Source organism: Rana temporaria, chromosome 4 (assembly GCF_905171775.1).
Source record: "Rana temporaria chromosome 4, aRanTem1.1, whole genome shotgun sequence".
Classification (NCBI taxonomy): domain Eukaryota; kingdom Metazoa; phylum Chordata; class Amphibia; order Anura; family Ranidae; genus Rana; species Rana temporaria.
In genome coordinates this window covers 452,108,073-452,127,896 of record NC_053492.1, presented here as the reverse complement: position 1 = coordinate 452,127,896, position 19,824 = coordinate 452,108,073, and the positions used below count along the sequence as shown (strand labels likewise).

The 19,824-nt window shown below is 45.3% G+C and overlaps 1 non-coding gene across 1 annotated transcript; it reads right to left on the bottom strand.

Moving 5' to 3' along the window:
* Positions 1-805: 805 nt before the first annotated feature.
* LOC120938457 lies at positions 806-924 on the bottom strand. Its single transcript, XR_005749072.1, has one exon. It is a non-coding gene; the product is annotated as a 5S ribosomal RNA (ribosomal RNA).
* Positions 925-19,824: the final 18,900 nt, after the last annotated feature.

The following is a 19,824-nucleotide window of genomic DNA, read 5'->3' as shown; positions in this document are numbered from 1 at the left end:
TGATCCCCACGAGCTAATCCCTCACACGTGGTGGAGAATGCGGGCACTTTTCTGAAAATGGAAGAAATATTAAAGGCCCTGCTACAGGCCAATGCAGCCCAGCGGGAAACCAACCGCCAAGTCGCAGAGGCCGCTGCAGCACAACAGGCTGCCCAGCAGGAGATAAACCGCCAAGTCGCAGAGGCCGCTGCAGCACAACATCGCCAAGTCGCAGAGGCCGTTGCAGCACAACACCGCCAAGTCGCAGAGGCCGTTGCAGCACAACACGCTGCCCAGCAGGAGATGAACCGACAGTTCGCCGAAGCTCTGGTGGAACTGAAAAAGGGGTCCGCACCTCCGGTGTTAGCGGAACCAAAGATTGTACGTGCTTCCTACCACCTGCAAAAGATGACACCGGCGGATGATGTTGAGGCGTACATGGCGACTTTCGAGAGAGTCGCTGACCGCGAAGGATGGCCAAAAGAGCAGTGGGCGGGACTATTGGCCCCATTCCTAACAGGAGAACCCCAAAAGGCCTATTTTGACCTAGAACCAGATAAGGCCCAGGACTATGAGACTCTAAAGACAGAAATACTCGCACGCTTGGGTGTCACCATGGCAGTCCGGGCCCAGCGCGTGCATCAGTGGTCCTATTCCAGCAACAAGCCACCTCGGTCACAAATGTTTGACCTGGTCCACCTCACCAGGAAGTGGTTGCAGCCAGAGACTCTGACCAGCCCCCAGATTGTGGAGCGTGTGGTAATGGACCGGTACCTGCGTGCGCTCCCTGCTACCCTGAGAAAGTGGGTCGGACAGGGGGACTCCAACACTACAGCACCTGGTATTCCCAGGCGGTCTCCCATCCAGGTACTAACCAGGCCCGACCCTGCTTAGCCTCCGAGATCAGACGAGATCGGGCGCTTTCAGGGTGATGTGGCCATAGGCCTGGAGGAGGCCAAATACCTTGGGTACATTATTGGCCAGGGGATGGTCAAGCCGCAGACCAATAAGATTGAGGCAATTCAAAAATGGCCCCAACCAGTCAATAAAAAACAAGTGAGGGCCTTCCTGGGCATTACGGGGTATTACAGGCGTTTTATACCCAATTTTGCCACCATTGCCGCCCCCTTGACCGATCTAACGAAGGGTAAGGGGTCGGTCATGGTCAAATGGAACCCCGAAGCCGAGGGGGCATTTCAGAAGTTAAAACAGGCTCTTTGTATGGTACCCGTACTAGTAACCCCGGATTTTAGCCAGGAGTTTGTTATACAGACGGACGCCTCTGAGGTGGGACTAGGGGCCGTACTGTCACAGATCAGGGATGGTGAGGAGCACCCAGTGGTATACCTGAGCAGGAAGCTGAACAAGCACGAGAAAAATTATGCCATCGTAGAAAAGGAGTGTCTCGCCATTAAGTGGGCCTTAGACTCCCTGAGGTATTACCTACTGGGGAGGTCATTTAAGCTGGTCACAGACCATGCTCCCCTGAAGTGGATGTGTGATAACAGGGAGAAAAATGCTCGTGTGACAAGGTGGTTCCTGGCTCTACAGCCTTTTAAATTTGCGGTGGAGCACAGGCCAGGGAAGCTCCAAAATAATGCAGATGCCCTCTCCCGTGTGCACTGTATGGTTGGGTCAAGTGCTCAGCCGCAGGGGCTTGAGCAGAGGGGGAGGATATGTGACAGTATGCGAGGTGCGATACATGATCATAGGTACATTTCACCTCGCATACGTTCTATTATGAGAGACTGAACCGGAATCCATTCCGGGTTTTACAGCCTCTGGGCCTGGCTAGGATTCCGGTCCGGATGTTTGGGTCCACTGGAGTCCACAATCAGCTGGACTTTAAATGTCCAGGAAGAGAGCACAACAGGGCTCTGGCTTGAAACTCAGGAAGGGACCTGAGTGAGGGGAGCGCTGAGTGCTGGACTGAAAAGGTTTGCTTTAATACATGTTTTGTGGGTGTCAGGGACTAGCCCCACACTGTATAGAGAGGAGATCCTGTTTGTTTAGTTTAGCGCCGGACGGCAAGGATTTAATTTACTGTTTTGTTTATTTTAATCTGCAAACCGTTTATAAATAAAATCTGGCATCCGCCAGACTTAAAAGAAAGTGCCTGCTTACAGACTGTGATTTCAGAAAAGGTGATCCCCACGAGCTAATCCCTCACAATATATATATATATAAAACAAATAAAGTGCAACATTCATTGTAAAGTGCCAGTTCACGAGGACAGCTCCAAAATTTACATGCATTACACACACACAAAAAAAAAAAAAAACACCACAATGTGTGATAATGGTTCCCTCGGGAATTTCTAAAACTAATAGTGTGTATAAAAAAAGAGAGAGACTGTGCAACCAGGAGATGGTCAGAGACTGTGCGGCCATAATACAGGAGATGATCAGAGATTGTGCGGCCATAATACAGGAGATGATCAGAGATTGTGCGGCCATAATACAGGAGATGGTCAGAGATTGTGCGGCCATAATACAGGAGATGGTCAGAGACTGTGCGGTCATAATACAGGAGATGGTCAGAGATTGTGCGGCCATAATACAGGAGATGATCAGAGATTGTGCGGCCATAATACAGGAGATGATCAGAGATTGTGCAGCCATAATACAGGAGATGATCAGAGATTGTGCGGCCATAATACAGGAGATGATCAGAGATTGTGCGGCCATAATACAGGAGATGATCAGAGACTGTGCGGCCATAATACAGGAGATGGTCAGAGACTGTGCGGCCATAATACAGGAGATGATCAGAGATTGTGCGGCCATAATACAGGAGATGATCAGAGATTGTGCGGCCATAATACAGGAGATGATCAGAGATTGTGCGGCCATAATACAGGAGATGATCAGAGATTGTGCGGCCATAATACAGGAGATGATCAGAGATTGTGCGGCCATAATACAGGAGATGGTCAGAGACTGTGCGGCCATAATACAGGAGATGATCAGAGATTGTGCGGCCATAATACAGGAGATGGTCAGAGACTGTGCGGCCATAATACAGGAGATGATCAGAGACTGTGCGGCCATAATACAGGAGATGGTCAGAGACTGTGCGGTCATAATACAGGAGATGGTCAGAGACTGTGCGGCCATAATACAGGAGATGGTCAGAGATTGTGCGGCCATAATACAGGAGATGGTCAGAGAGTGTGCGGCCATAATACAGGAGATGGTCGGAGACTGTGCGGCCATAATACAGGAGATGGTCGGAGACTGTGCGGCCATAATACAGGAGATGGTCAGAGACTGTGCGGTCATAATACAGGAGATGGTCAGAGACTGTGCGGTCATAATACAGGAGATGGTCAGAGACTGTGCGGCCATAATACAGGAGATGGTCAGAGACTGTGCGGTCATAATACAGGAGATGGTCAGAGACTGTGCGGTCATAATACAGGAGATGGTCAGAGACTGTGCGGTCATAATACAGGAGATGGTCAGAGAGTGTGCGGTCATAATACAGGAGATGGTCAGAGACTGTGCGGTCATAATACAGGAGATGGTCAGAGACTGTGCGGCCATAATACAGGAGATGGTCAGAGACTGTGCGGTCATAATACAGGAGATGATCAGAGATTGTGGAGGTAAGTATGGAGTCCTTAGCCCTGCAAAAACTCTTAACAGGATCTGGAGCTTGTACTTTTTTTTTTTCATCACTGTGGCAAGTAAATAGTGTGGTGGAGGGCCCCCAAGTTGTACATAACTCTTCATACCTACATAGCTAATAGATGACAGAGCAGTAACTTGAAGTGCCCATCCCATATCCACACTTCAGGTCTGTCCTAACACACATGCAGTCTGCCCCCAGGACACAGTATACAGCTCCCATCTGTACAGTACAGAGACACTAATGAGCAGCAATGACACAGCTCACCTGTGTCCAGTCCTAAGCACTCCACCCATGTCATCTTGGGTCTCCCCCTCCTCCCGGCATCTTGATGCTCCTCCAAGCAATCGCTGCACACCCACAGAGTAGTGAGAGCCAGGCACACGTGGTGGCTGAGGAGGGACATGTCAGCAGTGCCCTCATTGGATATCGGGAACAGGGCTCTGCAGCATGATGTAAGTGAAGCTCTGATTGGCAGAGTGTGTGGTGGACGGGGCTGTGTGTGTAAGCAGCCAAAGGCCAGTCCCTGAGGGACGGGGATGCGTTCCTGCAGGACTCGAGCACTGCCCACTAGCCGGGACAAGTCCCGGCAGGCTAAATTAGCCGGGACTAGGTCCCAAATAACGGGACTGTCCCTTTAAAAACGGGACAGTTGGCAAGTATGCATGGTTCCTGTGAAATTGTGTGAATGCATCAATGCAGTACCATGTTATCTCAGTTTGCAGAGCTTGGATTCATTGAATGAGTTTACCAAAAATTTAAATATTGCAGAATATACAGCCTCATGCTACATAACTAACATAGTTACATAGTCAGGTTGAAAAAAGACACAAGTCCATCCAGTTCAACCATAAAAAAAATATATATATCATACAATCCAAAATACCCAATTCTATACCCACAGTTGATCCAGAGGAAGGACGAAAAACCCCAGCAGAGCATGATGCAATTTGCTACAGCAGGGGAAAAAATTCCTTCCTGATCCCCCGAGAGGCAATCGGATTTTCCCCGGGTCAACTTTACCTATAAATCTTAGTACTCAGTTATATTCTGTACATTTAGGAAAGTATCCAGACCTTTCTTAAAGCAATCTACTGAGCTGGCCAGAACCACCTCTGCAGGGAGTCTATTCCACATTTTCACAGCTCTTACTGTGAAGAAACCTTTCCGTATTTGGAGATGAAATCTCTTTTCCTCTAGATGTAAAAAGTGCCCCTTGTCTATTGTGTTGACCGTAAAGTGAATAACTCAACACCAAGTACACTGTATGGACCTCTTATATATTTGTACATGTTGATCATATCCCCCCTTATTCTCCTCTTCTCAAGAGTGAATAAATTTAGTTCCTCTAATCTTTCCTCATAGCTGAGCTCCTCCATGTGAGTCTGCTCTATACGGCACCTGCGCATCGACTAGGAGCCGTGTAGAGCTGACTGCGCAGGCGCCGTATAGAGCTTCTTCATGTTTGGCTTCTTTCGGAAACGCCGTGACTCGTGACTGGGCCACTTTTTGCGAATTTGGCACTGCGTCGCTTTAACTGACATTCGCGCAGTCGTGCGACGTGGTTCCCAAACAAAATTGACGTCCTTTTTTCCCCACAAATAGAGCTTTCTTTTGGTGGTATTTAATCACCCCTGCTGTTTATTTTTTTTGCGCTATAAACAAAAAAAATATAAAAAAACATATTTTTTTCCTCAGTTTAGGCCGATACGTATTCTTCTACATATTTTTCTTAAAAAAAATCGCAATAAGCGTTTATTGATTGGTTTGCGCAAAAGTTTTAGCGTCTACAAAATAGGGGAGAGTTTTATGGCATTTTTATTAATAATTTTTATTTTTTTACTAGTAATGGTGGCGATCTGCAATTTTTATCGGTACTGCGACCTTATGGCGGACACATCGGACACTTTTGACCCATTTTTGGGACCATTGGCATTTTTATAGCGATCATTGCTATAAAAATGCATTGGATTACTATAAAAATGCCACTGGCAGTGAAGGGGTTAACACTAGGGGGCGGGGAAGGGGTTAAGTATGTTCCCTGAGTGTGTTCTAACTGTAGGGGGGTGGCCTCACTAGGGGAAATGACAGATCGCTGTTAATACATTGTATGAACAGAACATTAGCATTTCTCCCCCTGACAGGACCAGGAGCTGTGTGTTTACACACACAGCTCCCGGTCCCCGCTCTGTAACGAACGATCGTGTGTGCCCGGCGTCGATTGCGCCCGCCGGGCATGCGCACGGGAGTCGGGGGCGAGCGGGGGGCCCTAGTGGCCTGCGCGAGAGCCGACGTATTGCTACGGGCTCTTGCGCAGGGGAGCCGACCTGCCGCCGTAATACGACGGCGGCTGGTCGGCAACCAGTTAACTGACATTCGCGCGGTCGTGCGACGTGGCTCCCAAACAAAATTGACGTCCTTTTTTTCCCACAAATAGAGCTTTCTTTTGGTGGTATTTAATCACCTCTGCGGTTTAATTTTTTTGCGCTATAAACAAGGATAGAGCGACAATTTTTAAAAAAAATTATATTTTACTTTTTGCTATAATAAATATCCCCCAAAAATATATAAAAAAACATATTTTTTTTCTCAGTTTAGGCCGATACGTATTCTTCTACATATTTTTCATAAAAAAAAATCTCAATAAGCGTTTATTGATTGGTTTTAGCGTCTACAAAATAGGGGATAGTTTTATGGCATTTTTATCAATAATTTTTATTTTTTTACTAGTAATGGTGGCGATCTGCAATTTTTATCGGTACTGCGACCTTATGGCAGACACATTGGACACTTTTGACCCATTTTTGGGAACATTGGCATTTTTACAGCGATCAGTGCTATAAAAATACATTGAGTACTGAAAAAATGTCACTAGCAGGGAAGGGGTTAATTATGTTCCCTAGGTGTGTTCTAACTGAAGGGGGATGGGACTGACTAGGGGAAATGACAGATCGCTGTTAATACTTTGCGGTTAACTGAAGCAACTTTACAGGAAGAGAAAATAGTTTTCTCAGGCAAACCCTTCCCTGATTATTATTTGATTGGCCACTGGCAAAGTTGCCTGTTCTGGAGGCGACTTGAAGTTGCCTCGAAGTTGCCTTGTAATTGCCTCAAGTGCTCGTGCCGACTTCATGTCGCTGTAGTGTGAACCGGCACTTAAAGGGGAGTTCCAGGCTTTTTTTATGTTTAATAAAAGTCAGCAGCTACAAAAATTGTATCTGCTGGCTTTTAATAAACATACACTCACCTGCTCCACGGTCCAGCGACATGGCCGCCCGGAGCTCCGCTCCTTTCCCCCCCTCCGGCCGGCGTCTTCACCCAAACTGTGGGCACCCGGCTGTGACAGCTTTCGGCTTCACGGCTTGGCACTCACTCACATGCGCGAGCGGCGCTGCGCTCTGTGAGTGGTCAGACGATCGCCTGGGACCTGTCATGTGTCCCAGGCGATAGCCTACAGCGAGGGGCCGCCAAAAGGCGATATGACATATCGCCTAAGCGGTCCCTGGGCGGAAGGAGGAAGTGGGACAGGAAGTCCCACTCCAACTGAAGCCCCCACCCCCCCCCCCCCCTCAAAAGAAAAATGACATGCCAAATGTGGCATGTAAGGGGGCAAGGAGTGGTTTAAGCGGAAGTCCCACTTTTGGGTGGAACTCCGCTTTAAAGTGTCTCATATTTTTACATAAACAATCCCCATATAAACATACATTTATTTTGCCAAAAAGCATAAACAATATAAGAATATCAACGTGCTAAAGACACAGTGCAAGTAAAAAAAAATAAAAAACAGGCAATTTGCGTGGAAATGTTCTGCATTAGTAATGCATAAAAAACGTGTAATATCCAACGTGCCCAAATTCCAGATCTCTTGTGCAAAGTAAGAAAATGACATGCAGAAGTGCTTCACCTCTGTGTATCCACCACCAGTCTCCTCCGCTGCTTACCTCAACAGTCAACCTACTTAGTGGTAAGGTTAAACAAAGCTGTCCCGGACACCTGGGTGTATATAATTGCATCAATCCTCCAAGGAGCATGTAGGACCAGGTCTTCAAAAAATGCCTCAGGATGTGTGTAAGGTCGCGTACACACGACCGTTTTTCGGGTTGTAAAAAATGACATTTTTAATGGTCTAGAAAAAAATAAATTTTTATTTCAACCTGATCGTTAAAACGGCCTTGCCTACACACGATCGTGAAAAAAAAAAATGCTCTAACAAAGCACGGTGACGTACAACACGTACGACGGCACTATAAAGGGGAAGTTCCATTCGGATGATGCCACCCTTTGGGCTGCTTTAGCTGATTTTTGTGTTAGTAAAAGACGATTCGCGCTTTTCTGTCTGTTACAGCGTGACGAATGTGCTTACTCCATTACGACCGGTAGTTTTACCAGAACGTGCGCTCCCATCTCATAACTTGCTTCTGAGCATGCACATTTTTTTCACGTCGTTAAAGCCCACACACGACCATTTTTTTACGACGTTAAAAACGTCGTGAAAAATTAGAGCATGTTCGAAATTTTTAATGCCCATTTTTTACATCGTGAAAAATGCTCTGGGGCCCACACACGATCGTTTTTAATGATATTAAAAAAAAAAACTGCATTTTTTACAACCCGAAAAACGGTCGTGTGTACGCGGCATAAGACATGTGCATGACAAAAATTGTTTCGTTTTGATTCGTTAATCTAGTTACTTTGTTTTGTTCAATTTGGTTGATTCGTTTAATTCGTATTTGTAATTTTCATATTTTTTTTTAATTTATAGATTTTTTCGATTCAAAACATTCAAATTGATAAATTTTCGAATCGGTCAAAACGAAAATGTTATATTGTTTTCGGTTTAAATGTAGCAAAGTGAACAAACAAAAGAAAAATCTTCATCAAATGATTACAATGACTCTTTAAATCACGAAAGGGAGGAGGTAAGGGGCGCTTACTAATAATAAATACCTATGTAGATAAATGTGGTAAACAATTAAATAATGATAACAATTAAACTAATCAGATGATAAAATAACCAAACAAGTCCAGATCATGCAATATTCCAGTGCAAAAAAAGTGAACAAGTGAAAAAAGATAAATGGGCAATTAATAAATAACCCGTATAGGACAGGTGAACAATAATCCATTGAATAAATAACTAAATAAATGTGCAAAGACTGCAATCAATGTGCAAAGTGGAAAAGTCTTAGTAATAAATAAATTCTTCAAAAAGTTCATAATTCATATTGATGTGCAATAAACTCCAAAAGTGCAGGCAGGCAATCTTCAGAAAATCACAGTGATAGCAAAAGTGCAAGTGCTGTTTCTTCCAGTGCAGGTGCTAAAACAGTTCCCCCCAGCCTCTCACCTTAATAGGCCAAAAATATAGCCTTGCTGCAATATCTCTTTAAAACCGATAACTGCTCTTTTCTCATTGCCGTCCCAGCTCCTGATCCACATACATAGCAGGCTAGTACACACAAGTTCCTGATGTGATCCAATACCCCACAAACCAACAGCTCCAACACGGCCTGACTCCTCACATCAGCTCAAAATAACACAGAGGAGAGAAAGGGGCGCTCCATAGTGCAGTAGGTTAATAAAAAATGGTTTATTCAATCCGAGTGCATTTTCAAACCAATTTCGTTACGTTTTTTGGAGCATTCGGTAAAATTTGTTTATATTGTAATTCAGGTATTCGGATATATCCAAATCTCCAAATAACTAAAAATGTGTCTGAATATTCGTAATGAAAGGAAACGCACATGTCTAATGTGTGCCACTAAACAGAGGCCTTTGCATAGTGTAATCCAAGTGATGTTATGCGAGCTGTTCCTGGCCTGCTCTGTGCCCATGACTGGTCTGTCCAGCAAATGTTCTGCCCTTCTCTGCAGCTGTTTCTACTCTGCGCACCTGTCAGGTACCTTTTGGAAATTAGATAAAAAGATCTTGCGAGCTACCAGAAATAATCACTTTAGATATTATTATATATGCAATAATTTTCAGCTGCTGACACTGTTCACAGCCCCATATACAGTATCTCACAAAAGTGAGTACACTCCTCACATTTTTGTAAATATTTTATTATATCTTTTCATGTGACAACACTGAAGAAATTACACTTTGCTACAATGTACACGTGTTGACACAGGGATCACGTGCCTTCCTCAGGAGACTGCTATTGAACAGTTAGTTAGGGAAAACTAACTTTTTTTTTTTAATTAACAAAAGTGTATTTCTTCCAAAAATATTGCATTTAAAAGACCAAAAAATAAGATTGGTTAACCTCCCTGGCGGTATGATTCTGTCTGGAATTACGTACCAAAAGCGGTACAATTATTTTGCAAGGAAATTTGGAGTTTTATACTGTAGGCCTGTAATTTTTAGAAATAACTCACTTAAATCTGACCAAGTCTTGTAGGCATCCCGGGTATGATTTTTTTTTTAAAACAAAATTATAAATTATAATATAATAAATAATTATAAATAATTATAACAAATAATAATATAATTATAATAAAAATTATTCAATAATGTAATCAACTCAAAATCACTGAAATTTGCTCAGTTGCAGAATTGTCGCTGTCATTATTTATTTATTTTTATGACGAATTTCCCCACAAATCGATATCGCACAATTCTGCAAGTGATTATAATTTATTATCGCTGTTTTCTAGCTGATCTAAAACCATTTTTGACATAAAGGGACACTTTTGGACAATCTACAGTTTTTAGGCAGAAAGAACATTTTTTATTATATAAAAGTACATGTAGGGCACTGGGCAGACCACTAGGGACAAGGGGGGTGTGTATTTTTTACATACAGTACTGTAATCTATAAGATTACAGTATACTGTATGTAAAGTGTTTGTTTACTTTTTTTAATTTGGCGCCGTTCTCCGCTCCCGTGCGTCGTAACGTCGCAGGGAACGGAGATCGGCGGCACACTGGGACACTGCGAATCGAGCGAGGAGGTCCCGCTCGCTCACACAGCGGGGTGGCATTGCTGGATCCAGGGACAAGGTAAGTAACTTGCCTGTGGATCCAGCGAGAAGGTAAGCCGCGCCGCTGCACACTCTGCACGTCCACCCCGAGCGTGACTCGGGGATACCGATCTTAACATGAAAAACCTACCCCGAGTCACGCTCGGGTTTACCGCCAAGGGGGTTAAACCCACAAGTGCTTTTTTACCGCCACTATTCCTTTATATTGGCTTTTGGAATTTCCAAATGCAGCAATTTAGAAATCAGATGAAAGGTTTAGTGCTGGGAAACACTTTTTGATAGATAAAAAGTGCATTTTATATACAACTATATAGATCAGACCAAAATGAGGGACAAATGAGGATGAATGAAGGACAGAGGGACATTGCTCCAAATCAGGGACAGTCCCTCGAAATCAGGGACAGTTGGGAGGTATGTATATATAGATATATATTTAGATATATATATATATATATATATATCTATATATAATGTTTGTGGGTTCTAAGTAATTTTCTAACAACAAATACTGATTTTAAAGAGGAAGTAAACCTTCCGAAAAAAAAAAGAAAAACCCTGCAAAACCCTGCATGACGTTGGCACATGCAAATACAGGGATATCTCCTAAACCATGCAGGTTTAGAAGATATCCTTGTTAGCTACAGGTAAGCCTTAATATAGGCTTACCTGTAACATAAAGTTGTAAACAAGGGTTTACAACCACTTTAACTTGTAGGCAACAAGTGTCAAAAAAAGGCTTAAGCCTTGTACACACGATTGTTTTTTCTGATGAAAAACGGACTGATGGACCGTTTTCATCGGACAAACTGATCGTGTGTGGGCCCCATCGGTTTGTTTTCCATCGGTGAAAAAAAGTAGAAAATGTTCTAAAATTTTCCTATGGATAAAAAACTGATAGAAAAAAACGATCGTCTGTGTGGAAGTCCATCGGTCAAAAATCCACGCATGTTCAGAATCAAGTCGACGCATGCTCGGAAGCATTGAACTTCATTTTTCTCAGCACGTCGTAGTGTTTTACGTTACTTTGTTGGACACAGTCGGATTTTTGACTGATGGTGTGTAGGCAAGACTGATGAAAGTCTCCTTCATCGGATATCCGCCGAAAAAATCCATCCATCGGATTAGATTCCAACAGATATCCGATCGTGTGTATAGGGCTTGAGGCATGAAGGGGTTAAAATAGCTAATTAAAAAAAAATGCCAATATAAAGCCCTAGGATATCTTTGTCTCTCCGATAGTACAACAATAAACCACCTTCATTATTTTAAACCTCCTTATCACTGTTCAGATATCATTTCATATCAAAACAGTGAGGCAGGGATGGCTTAAGCTAACGTGTTTTGCAGTCAATTAGTACTGCTTCTCGAAGAGTGTCACTGGAAGTAAGATCTATTATAATTCACAAGGTAAAGTATAACAACTTCCACATGTACAAAGTACAAAACTATATACGATGGGCTAGATTCTGCAAGGATTTACGCCGGCGTATCTATAGATACGCCGCGTATCTTCAAAGCTGCGCCGGCGTATCTTCTTTCTGTATTCAGAAAGCAAGATACGCCGAAATTAGCCTAAGATCCGACTGGCGTAAGTCTCTTACACCGTCGTATCTTAGGGTGCATATTTATGCTGGCTGCTAGGTGGCGCTTCCGTTGTTTTCGGAGGAGAATATGCAAATGACCTAGATACGCTGATTCAAAAACGTACGTGCGCCCGGCGGAATTTTTTACATCGTTTGCGTAAGGTTTTTCCGGCGCAACGTTGCTCCTGCTTCTATGAGGCGTACACAATGTTAAGTATGGACGTCGTTCCCACGTCTAATTTTTTTTTTTTTACGTCGTTTGCGTAAGTCGTTAGCGAATAGGGCTGGACGTAATTTACGTTCACGTCGAAAACAATGACGATTTACGGCGGAATTTCGAGCATGTGCACTGGGATTCTTTCACGAACGGCGCAGGGTCAACGATAATTTAAATAAAACACGCCCACATCATCCCCATTTGAATTAGGCGGGCTTACGCCGGCCCACATACGTTACGCCGCCGTTACTTAGGGCGCAAGTTCTTTATGAATACGGAACTTGCGCCCTAATTTACGGCGGCGTAACGTATCGGAGATACGTTATGCCCGCAGAATGTTACACAGGGCTACCTGAATCTAGCCCAAAGAATACATCTATTTGCATACACAGCTATACTTCCTGTGACAATATTTTTATATGAACAAAATATACTGTGGTAAGAAACATAAATGTATATGCAAATAGATGTATGCTTGGTATATAGATATATGCTTTGCACATATGGAAGTTTTTATACTTTACCTTGTAATTATAGATCTTACCTCCAATGACACTCCTGATGAAGCAGTACTAATTGACTGTGAAACGTGTTAGGTTAAGCCATCCCTGCCTCACAGTGGAACCAGCTTCAGGACACATTTGGACATATAAAATGACAGCTATTCAGTAATAAACGGGAAGATGTAAAAACACAGTGGAACCTCGGATTGCAAGTAACGCGGTTAACGAGTGTTTGGAAATGCGAGCACTGTATTTCCTAAAATCCTAACTAGGTTTGCGGGTGTTGTCTCGCAAAACGAGCAGGATTCAGGCCAAAGCTATGTGCAGTACAGCGTTTGGCCTGAGGTGGGGGGCGCCGTAGCTGAACGCCGCCGATCGGCGCCGTTTGGAAACGGCCCGAAAAGGCCAGAGGACAGCTCGGGTGACCTTGGCAAACCTCGGAAAGGCTTGTGTATGGAGTCTTTCAGAGGTTTGCCAAGGTCAGCCGAACTGTCCTCGGGCCTTTACGGCCGTTTCCGAGGCTCATGCGGTATTGAAGTCAATGTGGAACAAATTATTTTCGTTTCCATTGACTCCATTGATTCTATTGACTTGCATTCTCCTGGAACGGATTATTCTCGTAATCCAAGGTTCCACTGTAATAGAAGTTCGTTATAAAATCCAACAGAGATACAAAGATATCCCATGGATGTAATGGGAAGATTTTCCTTAGCTAGGAATATCCAGGAAGATTGAGCACCATAACACCTTTAAGTTCCTATTGGTGTCTTGTGTATCAGCAAGGGTCAAGGGTAAGTTGTCTCTGATGAAGAGGCGCTGCCTCAAAATATGTTAGCCAGGATATTCGAGATCGGTCTTTGAATGAAGCACTAATGGATGGATGAGAAGTTCCTTATGGGAATTCTGTGAGAATTCTGGGCCAGATTCACAGAAGAGATAAGACAGCGTTTCTCTGAAACGCCGTCGTATCTCTCAGAGTATCTATGCGACTGATTGATAGAATCAGTTAAGCATAGATATCCCTTAGATCCGACAGGTGTAATTGTTTTACACTGTCGGATCTTAGGATGCAGTACCGAGGCCGCCGCTGGGGGGAGTTTGCGTCGTAAACCAGCGTCGGGTATGCAAATTAGGAGTTACGGCGATCCATGACGGATTTTCGCGTTCGCTACGTCGCCGCTAGTCTAGTTTCCCGTTGCAAAGTTAGTTGTCGTTTTTGGTGCCTTAACTTTACACAGCACACGTATGTGCTGTATAAAGTATGGCCGTCGTTCCCGCGTCAAATTTTAAAATTTCACGTCGTTTGCATAAGACGTCCGGGAATACGGAAGTACGCTACGCATGTCGCCGATCGAAAAAATGACGTCAGTTCGCGCAAATTCGGGAATTTTGAAACGGAGCATGTGAAGTAGGTCCGGCGTGGGAGCGCGCCTAATTTAAATGGCACACGCCCCTTTAAATTACGTGGGCTTACGCCGGAGGCCGCCGGTGTAATTTTTCACGCAAGTGCCTGGTGAATCAGGCACTTGCGATGAAAAATTGCGGCTGTGTAACGTATCTACGATACTTTACGCCGCAGCGATTCTACCTGAATCTGGCCCTCTGTCCTTATACCACTTTTGTTAATACACTATGTTTATTTTAACTAATTAAAGTGGTACTTTAGTCAGAAAATAAGATACATTACTTCATGCTGATCCCCTTTTGTAGGCCTAGCTATGTAAAACATAAAAAATAAGTACCTACGCTGTTTAACCACTTGACCTCCGGAAGGTTTACCCCCTTCCTGACCAGGGCATATTTTGCAATACGGCACTGCTGTATTTTAACTGACAATTGCGCGGTCGTGCGCTGCTCTACCCAAGAAAAATGTATGTCCTTTTTTTCCCACTGGTGGCATTTAAACACCTCTGTATTTAAAAAAAAATTGCGCTAGAAAAAAAGAAGACTGACAATTTTGAAAAAAAAAACAACAATATTTTTTACTTTCCGCTCTAAAGCGAGTTAGAGCGAGATCAATAATTCTAGCCCTAGACCTCCTCTGTAACTCAAAAGATGCAACCTAAAGAATTTTTTAAACGTCGCCTGTGGAGATTTTTAAGGGTAAAAATTTGATGCCATTCCACGAGCGGACAAAATTTTGAAATGTGACATGTTGGGTATCATTTTACTCGGCGTTATCTTTCACAATATAAAAAAAATATACTGTTGTCTTATTTTTTTATTAAAAAAAGTGATTTTTTTCCAAAAAAAGTGCGCTTGTAAGACCGCTGCGCAAATGCGGTGTGACAAAAAGTATTGCAATGACCGCGTTTTTATTCTCTAGGGTGTTAGAAAAAAAATATATATAATGTTTGGGGGTTCTAAGTATTTTTCTAGCAAAGTTTTGAACTTGTAAACACTGAGGCTGGATTCATACTTGTGCAGTGCGAATTCCAGCTCTGTTATCTCTGCAAAGAGATAAGAGAACTGTTCAGCAGATCATCTCCGTTTTAGCTGCGAATTTGGAGACCTGGGAGAGGGGAGGGGGGAAGTGTATTGAGGAGAACGAGAGAAATCTTGATGAGAACTGAACACATCTGCGAATCAGATGCGTGCTCATAGAAGATAATGGGCCTGAATTCGCACCTGAGCCGCACCGCATAGCCTAGAAAACGCACGCGTTTTTTAGGCAATGCGCAGTGCGAATGATTCGCACATATGTGAACCAGCCTCATTGAAATGAGTGTACCGTATTTATCGGCGTATAACGCGCACCTTTTTCCCCTTAAAATCAGGGGGAAATCGTGGGTGCGCGTTATACGCCGAACCCTGCTGTCTCTGAGCGGCACCGACAATGACCGAGCCGAGTGTACTGCGCACTCGGCTAGGCTCGGCCACGCTCGGCTCCACCCGCAGGGACGCGAGAGAAGCCGAGAGATGCGGACATAGACCGAGCCGAGTGTACTGCGCACTCGGCTAGACTCGGCCACGCTCGGCTCCGCCCGCAGGACCGCGAGAGAAGCCGAGAGAAGCCGACATAGGCCGAGCCGAGTGTACTGCACACTCGGCTACGCTCGGCTCCGCCCGCAGGACTGCGAGAGAAGCCGAGAGAAGCCGACATAGACCAAGCCGAGCCGAGTGTACTGCGCACTCGGCTAGGCTCGGCCACGCTCGGCTCCGCCCGCAGGACCGCGAGAGAAGCCGAGAGAAGCCGACATAGACCGAGCCGAGCCGAGTGTACTGCGCACTTGGCTAGGCTCGGCCACGCTCGCCTCCCCCCGCAGGACCGCGAGAGAAGCCGAGAGAAGCCGACATAGGCCGAGCCGAGTGTACTGCACACTCGGCTACGCTCGGCTCCGCCCGCAGGACCGCGAGAGAAGCCGAGAGAAGCCGACATAGACCAAGCCAAGCCGAGTGTACTGCGCACTCGGCTAGGCTCGGCCACGCTCGGCTCCGCCCGCAGGACCGCGAGAGAAGCCGAGAGAAGCCGACATAGACCGAGCCGAGCCGAGTGTACTGCGCACTCGGCTAGGCTCGGCCACGCTCGCCTCCCCCCGCAGGACCGCAAGAGAAGTCGAGAGAAGCCGACATAGACCGAGCCGAGCCGAGTGTACTGAGCACTCGGCTAGACTCGGCCGCGCTCGGCTCCGCCCGCAGGACACAGGAAATCTGGCAAGACAGCAGATGGACACCTCCAAAGCCGCAGATGGACACCCACAAGGCTGGATGGGCCGCAGACAGACGCCGGACAAGGCCGCCGATGGACGCCGGGCAAGACAGCAGACGGACACCGAAAAATTTAAGTTTTTATTTTTTTCCCTTAAACTTCCCTTCTAAGTTTGGGGTGCGCGTTATACGCCGGCGCGCGGTATACGCAGATAAATACGGTATTTAGAAATGTTCTGCGAATTGGATGCGGGTTAAGCTGCACTCAATTTGCATAGGTGTGAACCCGGCCTAATGGCCCGTACACACAATCCGAATATCGTACGACGGATCGTACGACTTTTTTCGCTTAATAGTCGCAAGTAAAATAAAATAGGTTATTAAAGTCACAAAAATTCTCGTACAACCGAAAAATATAATCGGAAGTGATGTCATGTGTTGTAATGTATTTGTATTGTATTTTCGGACGACAACTGTACTGACGAAAATCGTACGATCTGACATCGTACGAGGAAAATTTTCGTGCATGTCCGATCAAATAATATCGGATGAACTGTCGTGATCGGCTCTCGAAAGTAGTGTACACACGATCCGAAAATCGTACGATTCTTCATCGCACGATCGTTTTCGTCCGATATTCGGATCGTGTGTACGGGCCATAAGTCTGAAAAACAGGCTCGGTCCTTAAGTAGTTAAACAGCAGCAAAGCGAGCGTCGCTTTCCCACTAACGGCCGGGGCTTTCAGTGTGAAAACAGCCTAAGATATAAATGGGCCCTTAATCAAAGGTGGAGTCATCCTTTAATGATTATATTATTTTGTATTAAATTGCTGAGAAGTAGAGCTCTTGTGTTCTGCAGATTCAAATTATCCTGGATAGTGAGCACTCTACAGTCTCAATCTATTGTAATAACTCATATTGATAATTTGATTTGTTACAGAACCATGGGTTGGCGCACCTGCGAACCCTCAATCACTGGAGCTTATCAGCTTGTGTCGGGTTACAAATGCAGCTGAATGCAAAGCGGAGGCTGCCTGATGCCTGGTTTTAACAGGACAGGATGGGAATGGTTAGCAAGCAATTTCCATAATTGTGGTTTTAACCGAGAATACTGAGATTTCAATTTCAAGCAGATCACACAAATCAATTTTTTAATCTAAAAAAAAAAAAGGTCTCATCACACTGTTTTGTTATTATACTATTTCTATAATATATAAGCAGCAGTACCTTTCTCTCCAGCAAGATGGCACTAGAGGTATCTACATATTATTTCAACTGCAGGCAACTGCGGTTACTTTTGCTGGATCATGCCTGCCTACTTCTAAAAGGGTCAATAAATGTACATGGCAACTTGAATTGCATGAACTGAGTTGCACAAAAGAATTTTTAATAGCTATGTTAAAACACACTTGTCTTCAAACAACTGCCTCGAAATCAGGGACAGGTGGGAGCTATGCCTCCCCACACCCCCAGTGCCATCTTCATAGCATCATGGGCCCCAGGGCAAAGAAATGCATTGGGGCCCCAACAATTAAGATTGTGACCTGCGGCGTGCTACGCTGTCTGAGTCTGAAGATGGCAGAGGTGGGTGGAGCCAATCTAGTTTTCTAGCCACGTAGGCGGCATGCTATAAATGCAGGGGCGGCAGCGGCATGCCCTGAATGCTGGGGCGGCCACTGATGTCACTGGTTACCAGGCACCAGGCGGCCGGCAATTCTAGCAACCAGTGCAGGCAAGTGGCATGCCAGAGCTTCGGCGGCTTGGCGCCCCTTTTCTGTGGCAGCTTACAGCGTCGGGGCGTGGTGCACCCGCCTAGAATCAGCCCTGCCCGTCCTGATGGGGCCCCATAGGCACTTGGGGCCCCTGGGCTGTGCCCACTGGATAAGATGGCCCTGCCCACCCTCAAACATGGGCATGGGAAAAGGGTGTGTCCATGTTCCTCCATAGCTAATGTAGCACTACCCCTGAAGAAGCTGCTGGTTTGTTTTGGGTGGCATGTTACCTCATGGCTCCTCCGCTGTCTAGGGGTGTATGGTGAATACAGTAGTAACGGAATGTCCACGACAGGTGTCTTTTCTTGTGCTCTTTATTACCCAGCCGGGTAAAAACAAATAAACGTGTGGTGCTTCCAACAACACTTATGTACACACGATCGGTTCATCCGATGAAAACGGACCGATGGATTTTTTCATCAGATATCCGATGAAGCTGACTTTCATCAGTCTTGCCTACACACCATCAGTTAAAAATCCGATCGTGTCCAACGGGGTGACGTAAAACACAAGAGCGTGCAGGGAAAATTAAAGGAACACTAAAGGTACAATTATTTTTTTTTTTAAATAACATACATGTTATACTTACCTCCACTGTGCAGATCGTTTTGCACAGAGTGACCCGGATCCGTGTCTTCTGGGGTCCCTCGGCGGCTGTCTCGGCTCCTCCTCGCAAAAGCTTTCCACGTTCATGCGAGCTCCCTCGCATGGTGGAAAGCTTTTGCGAGCGCGCTCCCGTGATACAGCAGCGGCCATAGCCGCCGACTGTATCACTCGGCCCCGCCCCCCGGCGCGCCGCGTCATCCGCTGTGATTGACAGCAGCGCCAGCCAATGGCTGCGCTGCTATCAATCCGCCCAGCCTAGCCAATCAACGGCCAGGCTGGGAACCGAGCAGGATGACAAGCACGCGCCCGGGACTTTCGAACGGTGAGGTAAGTAAAACGCTGTCAGATGTTTTTTTACCTTAATGCATAGGATGCATTAAGGTAAAAAAACTTTTACCTTTACAACTCCTTTAAGTTCAATGCTTCCGAGCATGCGTCGACTTGATTCTGAGCATGCATGGATTTTTGACCGATGGATTTCCCCACAGACGATCATTTTTTTCTATCGGTTTTTTAACCATCAGAAAATTTTAAAACAGGTTCTATTTTTTTTTTTTCACCGATGGGGAAAAAAACTGATGGGGCCCACACACGATCGGTTCGTCCAATGAAAACGGTCCATCTGACCGTTTTCATCAGACGAACCGATCGTGTGTACAGGGCATAAGTCTTCTTCGTCACTCCAGCCGGAATGGGTATAGTGTACCTGGACAGGCCTCTCTCACTGACCTGGCAACCAGAGTATCACTCGAAACTTAGAGGAAAAGTCTCTGCCACAGACCCTCCTTAGGATTGAGGTAGCGGAGGTAATCCTCCTTAATAGGCCCCGTACACACGTCCGAGAAACTCGACGTGCCAAACACATCGAGTTCCTCGTCGAGTTCTGTGTTGAAGCCGCCGAGGA